General features: G+C 38.9%; 1 long non-coding RNA gene across 1 annotated transcript; it reads left to right on the top strand.

Annotated features, from left to right (window-relative positions):
* Positions 1-229: 229 nt before the first annotated feature.
* Positions 230-4557, top strand: LOC119911662. The gene is made up of 3 exons (XR_005445942.1): positions 230-366; positions 2621-2961; positions 3127-4557. It is a non-coding gene; the product is annotated as an uncharacterized LOC119911662 (long non-coding RNA).
* The last annotated feature ends 6618 nt before the right edge of the window (positions 4558-11175 follow it).

Here is an 11175-nt window from a genome sequence, read left to right as displayed (position 1 = left end):
ATCAATTTGTTGGGAGCAGTTTTACAGTCACAATTAATAATGTTTCAACATTACTCTGTCAACATATGATCAAAAAGAGATTTAAGAGAACACTTTCTGTGGTTCTTGTAAATCATGCTCTGATATCTGCCCACTCCACCACAGGGTGGAGCAGTTCCTACTGCCTAACTACTTCCTGCAGTGCAGCACAGACAGAGCACGCCCATTTTCTCAGTGTGAACATTATGCTCTGCCAGCGAAGAATTTCCCTCAGTTACAGCAGAGAGAGCAAAGTCAGAGCACAGTCACAGCAGCAGACCGACTTCACCTCCTCCCTCATGGAGAAGTTTGTGCTCCTGTTGGTCCTTCTGTCTCCAGCAGCTTCTGGTAAATATGAGATTTTATTATGAAAAGATAAAACTTTTGATCAGTGTTATAAAATAATGTCATCTTGTTCTAGAAAATGTTCATATGTTTGAAAGATAAAATATTTACTTTGATAATCTTATATAATAATGGAGTTCATTTCAGTTGTTTTTAATAAAAATACTGGGTTTAGGAAGGTGTATAAATAATGGAGGAACTGTTTATCATGAAATAGTTTGGGCCGTGTCCTATATTTATAAGAAGTACAACATATTAAAATGTGTCTCTAAAAATGATTTTACTTAAGTTTGTCAGTTACTCAGAGTGATCGTACACACTGTCAGACTGTTTGGATAAAGTGCGCAGTTTTGAAAAAGGCGTGTTGCTTAAATATGATGTGAAATAGAGGGAGGGACGAACAAAAGGGACGGAGGGTGTGACGTGTGTCTTATCAGATTTCAAACCTAGATGTTGATGAAAAGCAGCAGCAGAGACTGTTTAACGTTAGAAAGTTTGTAAAAGCTTGTTTGTGTTTTTGTTTAAGAAATGCATACTTTTAAATAACATCTGCCATTATATCAGAGACTCTTTATTTAGAGCATTTACTCCTGAATAAGGTTCTTGGGTTGTTATTTGATTGGCTGAATGAAACAATAGTAAACAAACAGATGTCCTGACATCACTGTGTTTCTGAAGCAACACGTTAACCTGCTGAAACACATCACATGTTTGTTTTCTCTGTTTTGGTCCCTGAAGCCATCAAATCAAACAATGATGAACTTATTAAAGACACTTTTGCTTTTAATGAATTCAAGAGTGAATTGAACAGAATGAAACTTTGCAAGTCATCAGTTTTGATCACATCATGGAGTTCATCCTCACCTGGTACCTGCTGCCAGGGTCATAGGTACACAAGAGAATATACTGACAAGAGATATCAGAATCAGAATCAGTTTTATTGCCAGGTATGTGCACACATACGAGAAATCTGACTCTGGATTGTAAATTGCTCAAGATGTGCTTACTTATACAGTAATACAATAACACTATATATATAGAGATGGTGTTTTTATATTTGTTTATGTTTATTTATCAGAATACTTCCATGGTAATAAATCAGTTAATTCCAGAACTGGTTTTTTTTTATGACAGTAGTAAATATTAAATAAAGAAGTGCTGACTGCACCAAATTACAGGTTTACATGGGATTTATAATTAGTACTTTAATGTTATATTGTCACAAGTTGGTTTGTTTCCTCTCATGTCTGTCTGTGTTTAAAGAGACGTCACTGAGGGCTCTGATAAGCTATGTGATGTTGCCATTTACAGTTTTTCTCAATTGCTAAACACTAAAACCCATTGGCTGAACAAAGTTTGCTGTTGCCTGAACTCATTTACTAACTGTGCAGTCTGTCGTCAGTACCTTAAACCATTTCACATGGTAAAACACAATTTTCAGATCTCACTTAGACTTTTCAGCAGAACTCTAAACACATTCTTCACTCTAATGCACATGTCATCCATACTGGTAAACACAACAGACAACAATCAAATACAAAGAGAGAAGATCATTAATTAAACACGACCACTCAAAATTTATTTCACTTGTTTCAAATCATGTGACACAACCAATATAAGCCAGTTCAGAGAGCAAACAGGTTGTCTGGCATTGAAGATTGTGCTTTCCATTTGTTTAGAGAACAGACTGCTCAATAGATTTTGACTGGTTGCAGGTTCATATCAACAAAGAACAAGAATTACAGTATCACAGAAACAAAGGACAAGTTTGTGAGATGGAGGGTACAGAAGTGTAAAAATAGGAGTACAAGGAGGAGGAAGAACAAAATATATTGCAAGAGCAAAGCAGAGTCATTTCTGATCAATTTTGTGCAACTATGATAGAACATGTTTTCATTCATCAAAAGTCAATGACAGAAAAATATGAAATTTGTTTTGAGATTAAAAATGTACTTCTCCCTGAGAACTATATGTTTTGAACAAAATATTTTCTATTTGTTGGTGTATTGTTTACTGACTGCTTGATAGTGTATATCATTTTGATCGCTTTGTTTTATGATTTGAGAGTAGTCTTATAGACAGTGTGTGAATAAAATCCTGTAACGTCTCCACAGTTGTGAGTAATTATTGAATGTTCCCATGATCTCAGGTGTGAAGAGGCCTTCTGTTTAAACAAAGATGTTCTCACTGTATCGTCCTGTGGAGTCCTTTTGAAATGTAATTACTTTTTCTGTCTGGATGTTTTTATTGTTTTTAGATGTGGTACGAGTGAAACCTGGAGATGATGTTGTTCTGCCATGTCAGACTGGTGAGCCTCCATCAGAGCTGCAGAGTGGACCAGACCTGAGCTGGAGCCAGAGACCGTCCTCTTTTACAGAGGTCGACGCTCAGTTTCAGAACAGCAGAATCCATCCTTTAAGGACCGGGTGCAGCTGGTGGACAGAGAGCTGAAGGACGGAGACGTGTCTTTAATTCTGAAGAACGTGAGCAGGAACGACGCTGGAACATACGAGTGCCGAGTTGCAACAGAAGGATCAAGACGTAAGAGAGCCAACATTGAGACTGAGCCAATCAGAACCTACCAGCTGAAGGTTTCAGGTGAGTTTGTGGAGGTCAGTGTGTCTGTGTGCCATGTTGTAGCTGCAGTTTGTTCCATGTTGATTCTGAGAGTCAAACATGAGGAATATAGAAGATATAGAAGAGTAAATGGAGGCTGTTCCACTGTTCACTCATTTCCTGACTAATATGCACTTTGATCTTCAGGTTCCCATAAAGGACACTACGGACTGGGAGCAGCTTTTGTTCTGGTTTGTTCAGCTGCTGTTGTTGTTGGCTTGAAATATAGAAGTCATAAGAACAAGAAACCAGAACAGTCTGCTGCTGATGAAGCAGGGAGCGATCAGCTCATCTGACGTGTCACAGATCTCTTTCCACCCCGTATCATATATTCAACATGATTTTGTTGAAGTGTGAATGTGTAAATCTGCAGTTTAAGGATCTCCACCATGAGGCTCTGCTTCATCAGCTCAAACAAATTTTCCCCTTCAAAGATTGCTACCTTACTGTGGTGGAGGGGTTTGCGTGCCCGTTGACACTGGCAGTTTTTCTATCAGCACAACTTTTAGTCAGGTCTCCCATGAATTGGTCTCGTGGACGGGTCAGACTAAATGCAATCTAATCAAAATATCCACACCAGGGATGGAAAAGTACGACAATATTCTACTTAAGTAAAGTAAACTGTCTTGAATTACATAAGCTGCACTCAGATACAAGTAAAAACTAGTTAAATGTGCTGATTATGATGATCATGATGATATTATATTAAATTAAAGAAGCTTCAGGCTCCAAAATAAAGTGCATTAACATGTCAGTGTTCACAGTGGAACATTTATTTTCTATAGACGCACTCTGCAGCCTGTTCATCACACTAATGATCAGTTATAAATATCCAACCAGCTTCCTCTGTAGCTTCGCTGGAATTAACCAGAAAAGAGACAAAACTCTGACGATCAAACAAAAATGTCTGACAGTAAATAAAAAGAGCTGTGGACACTGCAGCAGGTGCAACACGCTTCATTAAGCTACATTTAATAAGCTGCTACTTAAACAGCAGAATAAAGCATCAATAAGGCAGCACAGAGATCTAGAGACAATATAAACTCCACAGCAGCTGCTGCAGATAAAAATACTGAGGTGCAAGTAAAATATCTTTTAAAAACAATCAGAGAGCAGACTATAAAAGTACTTTGTTACAGTAAGGAGAGTAAATGTAGCTGGTTGTTTGCAGCCTCAGCACTGATGTATCACAGGGAGCTTCATGAACAGATTAACCAGCTTTAAACAGAAAAACAGCTTCTGATGTCTGAAATGTCAGCAGACAGAGCGCAAACCAAACCTGTTGAAACCAGGTGGAAAGAGGTCTGTGTGTCTCAGATCACAGCTAATCATACATTGAATCTCTTTTGTAATTTGATGGTGCCTTATACAAAACCTGTGGTGTCTGAATATATTTAGATGTTTTAAGCTAATGATATTAAAATAATGTAGCCTTTCTATCTACAAAGTAGAGTCACATGATCTGTACAGACGGACATGAAGTCATAAAATAACATGAATAATGCAAAAAGCACACGTGATGTGTTAAATAAAATGAGGTAGGGACTAGATAAACATTTCTGAATGAATAACTTGCACTCTGCACAAAACGATACTTTTTACTGTTTTAACTGTTTTTATGTACATGTGTATGTATATATTTTGCAAAACAAATGAAAAAGACTACACCTGTGGTCAAAGCACTTGATATAACTCAGTAAGTCTGTCTGTACAGAGTTCACTGATTAAGAAATAAAATGGAATTAAATGATATATACAGAAAGACATGGTTATGAAATAATGTGAATTATAAAAATTTAATAAAACGAGGTATGGAATTTAAACACATTTCTGAATAAAACAAGTTCAGTAACAGCTGACTGATATTCAATTGATTCAAATTTGCTTTATTTGCATGAATGTCAAACAACAATATTGCCAAAGCTTAAAAGATAATACAAAAAACATTCTTTTCAAATTAATAAATTGAATAAAATTAAAAATATGAAAATAAAATAAATAAAACAGTAATCGTGTGTGTGTGCTCATTGGTCAGCAGTATGTAGAAGTAATTTTTTATGTATTAATAACAGGACTTTAATGAGTAACTGAAAGAAAAATGAAACAAAAGTCTCTTCAGAAAAACTCTCCTGTCCGGTTCTGATATTTTTACCTCTTCAGTCTGGAACAAAATAAATAGTTTTAAATGGAAACTTGAGCTGTGTTCTTTATGGTTTTGGTCCGTGTTGTTTTCAGGACACATTTAGTTCTGTGATCAGGTCTGTTGCTCCTCATTTATCAGATAGTTTCCCCTCAAGACTGCAGAGAAGTGAGAGGAGCGACAGAGAGAGATTCAGATGGAGGATCAGATCTGGGCTCTGAGCTGATCTCTCAACACAGACTCTCTCCCAACTCATCACATATGGACGCTTGGACCACTTGGCACCACTTTTTACCACCCTGGGTACCCGCCCTTTTTATTGTGTTCATTACGTGACTTGACTTATGTAGGTTCGACATAACAAACAAAACTTAAATAAACACAATCAATGTTTTTGTTTCACACACCAGTCTCCTGGGTGTGAGTCCCATCCTCCCTGAATCACCTTCTTAAGCTTGATTTATACTCCTGCGTAGGGTCACCTGTTCAGCAGCGAATTTTAGAAATGAATCCACTTTACAGGAACAATAATTAACCTGAGGAGTCAAGAACCAGACAAACTGAAAACACTGCGGTGGATAAGAGACATGCCTTTGGTGTGTGAGACCCAGGTTAAATCCCCCACTGTGACACATCCACCAATGTGTCCCTGAGCAAGACACTTAACCCCTCGTTGCTCCAGAGGCGAGTGACCTCTGACATGTATAGCAACTGTAGTTCGCTTTGGATAAAAGCGTCAGCTAGAATGAATAAATGTAAATCCCTCTTAGACCAGAGGATGCTGCATCATATTGGCTATTAAAAAATAATAAAAAACAAAGCAGGTCCATCCCGACATTTTAACTGATTATGTTTTCATAACAGCATCTCAATGAGGATGATTTTTACGAAGCATATAACGTTTTTTAACGATATTGTCTGAGATAAAAAAAAAATGTAAGCAAGTGTCTCGACTTTTGAACTAACGTTACTGTTTTGCACATGGATTTATAAGAGAAGTATTCAATGCTTTAAAAAAAACACAATCTGTTTATTAACGCCTCTCTCTCCTGCTGAGTGGATGCTTCACTAACAGTAAAGTTAGCTGCCGGAGTTTCTCTCTACAGGCTATTTTTGCTTTAGCAGATGCTTCGATACAAAATAGTTTGCGGTTGAAAGCTTTTTGCTGGTCTCACAACGTTTACGGAAGACCATGTTCTTTGCATCTCTGAGTGTGACACAGCTACGTCAGGCCACATGGCAGCACTTACCTCCATGGTTGGATCAGCAATAGACTTGATGCAATTTGGTGCAATTTCAACACAGTCATAATTAATAATCTTCGAATAAACCAGAGAACAGCTGAACTCTGGAGGTTAACCCTGTGCGCAGATGTAATGTTCACACACCCCTGTGAAGGTTAGGGTAAGGTGCTTTTAGCGGCAGTCGATGCCTTTAACACTAACATAGTTAGCTAGTTAGCTACACATGTGGCCATGTAATGTAGCTAATTAACTCTTATGAAGCTAATGTAGCAAACTTAGCTAATGCTAAATTAAAGGTTAATGGGTTTCAGGCTCACAGTGAGTTCCTTTTCTGTAGAAGTGAATCTAAATATTGTTTACCAGAGTCTGAGCTGTTGAACCTGTTGTTACACGTCTCATTGTCAATGTTCAGCCAGAAACACAAGCCTGAAATTAACACCCATGAGTCATACATTATCTCCTCAGACACGTTTTCTTTAAGACATGTCGTGGCAAACAGATTACTGATCTGAGCTGGAAACTAAACACGCCCAAGCTTCCAGGCAACCGCCTGTTTTATGTCCTCAGGGAGCTCTCCAGAGCATTTTTTAAAAACAGGAAGCTCACAGTCTGACTTCTCTCTTCATATCAATAGAAAAACAGATCAGTTATTTGTTGACTTTTGAACAGTGTCCTGCTTCTAGAGCAGAGTCAGTAAAACCTAATAAAAACAGGATCATTAACTTCCTTTAACTGTAACTCTGTAGCTGAGAAAGGAAAGTAAAAACAGATGGCTCTAAATGCCTGTCTGGGCCTGACCCTAAAAGGGCGGACTGTGGTATGAGGCAGCTCTGAGCTCATTTTTAGTCTGAATCAGGATGTGTGTTCAGTCCTCCTGCTTTACTATTGGTCGGTAGAAACTAACAAACATAAACCGACTACTGCTCTTACAGTTATTTATATCTGTCGCCATTTTGTGAGTCTTTTCCCAGAAGAACCTGAATGTAACTGTGAGATGTTTTTTGATAAAATAACCTGCAGGAACTGATCTGAAGTTTCTTGTTTACGTGCAGACGGACAGATGCAGTGAAACAGTTTGTCACGTGTAAACTCTGCAGGATGCTCACTTTGTGTCTTTGTTGCAAAATGGCGGGACTTTCAGAGGGAGTAGTTTGTTATGAAGCCGCACTGAGCTCATTGTAACTTCCCCATCCCCCACGTCTCAGTCTGAATCAGGATGTGGGTTCAGTTCCTCGTCTTCACTGCTGCTGGGTAGAAACTAACATGAGAACAGACTGCCGCTCTTTTATTCATTTATATCTGAAGTTTTATATCAAACACCAAGTTGAGAGTTTAGATCTTCTGTTTCTGTCAGACTGAGCTGAACTCAACACTTCACTTACTGAAACATGATCTCATCTGCTGCTGTGGGCAGAATCACTTTGAATAGCTTTGGCTGTCTGCTTTGTATTTGTGGTCGTGGACACGATGGTGATTCACATGACAAAAGTCCCTAGCAGTTTTTTCCCCCGCAGCAACACATCAGACTCAAATGTTCTGCTGTGATGAATTTCCAGAAAACAGAATGAATAGTCTGACTGCAGCTGTTAACATGGAGGTTTCTGTTCCTCTCACAGAGCTCAGTCTCTTCAGTTTAATTTAACATTAGAGTTCAGCTGCTGGTTTTCTAACAACACAGTTTCTCACAACAGCGAGATCACCCCTCACATTTTAGTAAATATTTGATACATTTTCATATGACAACACTGAAGAAACGACTCTTTGCCACAGTGTATCACCATACAGCTCAGTGGTGCTTTCAGGGACATGATGTAAGTTTGAAACAACATTGTTGAAACTACAGAGGAATTATCAGGGGAAAACGCAGATCTGAGTCACGGTCACACTAATTCAGTTTAGACTCCAAATAAGGAACCACATTTTAGCATTTCACAGTGAATCATTCATCTCGTTAACTCTCTGTCTCCCTGTGAGCAGCGGCAGGATAAACTCGTCTCCTCCCTCATGATCCAGTCTGCAGTATTTCTCGTGTGACTTCGTGATAAAGACTGATTTGAATCCCAAATGTGGAGGCAAAGTGTTTCAGCCGCTGTTGAACTGAGAGCAGATCAGGAGCTTCAAACTCTGGCTGACTGGTTCACTTTAAGAGGGAAACATGATCATAGTTTAGTTTCATTTCTCTTCCAGACTTCACGCCGCCTCGTTTCCTCCACCCTCCATATTGAGCAGCTTGAATGTTCACTCTCTGATAGTCAGTTTCAAAATGGATCCACAGATGTAAATGTATTAAGACACACCCTCATGGTTTTTATAAAAGAAGTATAAGAAAAAAAACAACAACAAAAACCTACTGAACATTATTGATGTGTTAAATTAATAGAGACCCCTCAGCTGTGTAGTTTGTTAAATTCAATTTAATTGTTTCTGTCTTTAATTGGTTTTAATTCTTACATTGTGTGATCCATTTTCTAAAGAGTCTACTACTGATGATGAATCACTTGCCAAACAGCCTATAATTAAAGCCCCTTTTCCACTGCACTCTACTCGCCTTTGTTTGGTTTTCTATTGATGAAAAGTTGCACCTGTACCTGCTTCCAGGTGCTTTTTTTCATAAGTTTTGTTTAACGGTGGACGACTGTAACATTACAGAGTTGTTGTTTTCTTTTAGCTTGAAATAATCTCATACTTTGGACACTTTCTTCTTCGTCCCTCGCTGTTTTCTCTCTTCCTCCGCTTTGCAAACAGCAGAATCATAATCACGTCGTGTTCACAGCGTCAGCGCGATGTGCAGTTATAAATGTCCGTGTGCGAAACAGTATATGTGTATAGTTATATGGATTAAGCGAAACATCGATGCAAAGAATTTGCAGTAATCGATTTAATTGATTTAATCGTTTTAATCGATTAATTGTTTCAGCCCTAGTGCCAACCGGCGGGAGGAGCGTGTGAGGCCGGCCGCTCACAGAGCCCTCTGCTCCCGCCGTCACACAGACCGCTGCAGCAACAACGGCAGAGGAAAACACAGCTGGAAGGTTTTCATACCGCTTATCTGTCTTTACATTCTGAGTAATGTTGAAACGTTTTAACTTAAATCAAGAGACAGCTGTTTGCGTGGGTCGCATTGAACATTATGTCGCGGCAGTTGTGTGTGGCGTCGTTATGACAACCAGCCCATCTGCAATGGAAAACGGTGCACGGCCAAACCGAGTGGAGTCGAGTAGAGTTGAGCTGGTAGCCTACTGGTAATGGAAAAATGGCAAAAGTCCCTCCAAGTTGTCCTCGATTACAGGGACAGGCCCAGACAGACATTTAGAGCCATCAGATCTCATCTCTCTGTTTTTATCAGGTTTTATTGAACGGCTTATGTTTCTGAAACCATTGTTACAAAAACTCCTGGTTTACCACCAGAGAGAACCAAGTAATTTCCCTGCTGTAGGCTATTTTATACACCCTTTTTAATACATCTGTAAATCTATGATTCCACCTTAATGAAGGCTTCTTTCTCTGTGAGTGTCACTACAAACAGTTACACCCCACTGTGTGTGACTGTTGGAGTGAACCATCGCTCTGATTCTAGAAACCTTAACTCATCATTTATTATTATGAAACACCTTGTGCAGCTGACTGGTTTTCCCTCAGAGTCGTGTTCATATCTTTCAGTCATGTTTAATGTGTAAATACGGTTTGGTGGGGAAATAGATTTGCACATACTTCTTCTGCCACGTGTTTCCTGGTTGCCTCAGAGACGCCACAGAACCAGATCAGAGGAAGTTAACAAATGCTGTAAAAAAAAAAAACTGCTCTCAGCCTGAAACTCTTTGTTACAGAAAGTTTCAGTTTAAGTGTCTCCTCGTCTGCTGAAATTTTAAAAATGTCTGTGGAAAGTTTTTTAAAATAATTTAAAATATTATAGATGATTATGTGTTTGTTTCTCTTAAAGCTGAGCGCTGTGACCTGAATGTGATGTTAACACATGACAGGCTGGTTCCTGATGAGACTGATGATTAATGCAGAAAACACACATTTATTAAATATTAAACATGACATCTGTCTGTTGAAAACATGTTGATCACATAACTGCCCGTCATCTAAATGTGACGTGACCAGTTTTATCTGGCTTGCCGTCAGTTTGAAAGTCAACACCACATTGTTTTCTGTTCCTGCTGATAAAACAAAGAATCTGCTCAGGGGAAGAACAAACAGACGAGCAGCAGCTCTGAGTCACAGTAATAATTCAGGTCAGACGCCACATAAGAAGCTTAAATTAAAACCAGGTTTTTCTCAGTTTAACTTTGTGTCTGTGAGCAGCAGCAGGATAAACTCGTGTCCTCCCTCGTGATACAGTCTGCAGTATTTCTCGTGTGACTTTGTGCTAAAGAATGATTTGAATCCCAAATATGGAGGCAAAGTGTTTCAGCTGCTGTTGAACTCAGAGCTGATCAGGAGCTTCAAACTCTGACTGATTCTTTCACTTTAAGAAGGAAACATGAGATTGTTTCTAGGCTTAGTTTTCTGCTTAAGAATTCACGCTGGCTGTGAGCCAAGTCTGTACAAAGAGGTTTCATTTTTGCTCTGGAGTGAATCTAAGAAAACAAACAGAAAGCTTGGATTCAGAGGCCTTCACTGGACGTTTTCTGCAGTTTGAAGCTAATTTAAGCTGAAAAAAACTGAGAAATGAAGAATAATAAAGCAGGAAGTGTTTTGTTGCAACAGAGGAGCAGCCGCTCGTGTCCTCCACCCTCCATCTTTACAGCATGTTGTTTCTCTCTGGCAATCTTTGCACTCGGCACTCCCACACTGTTTTATTCTTGT

The sequence above is a fragment of the Micropterus salmoides genome, unplaced genomic scaffold (genome assembly GCF_014851395.1).
Source record: "Micropterus salmoides isolate LMB-PRFRI ecotype aquatic unplaced genomic scaffold, ASM1485139v1 Ms_hic_scaffold_2, whole genome shotgun sequence".
Lineage (NCBI taxonomy): Eukaryota > Metazoa > Chordata > Actinopteri > Centrarchiformes > Centrarchidae > Micropterus > Micropterus salmoides.
The sequence above is the reverse complement of the archived record's forward strand: the minus strand, read 5'-3'. Positions and strand labels throughout refer to the sequence as shown.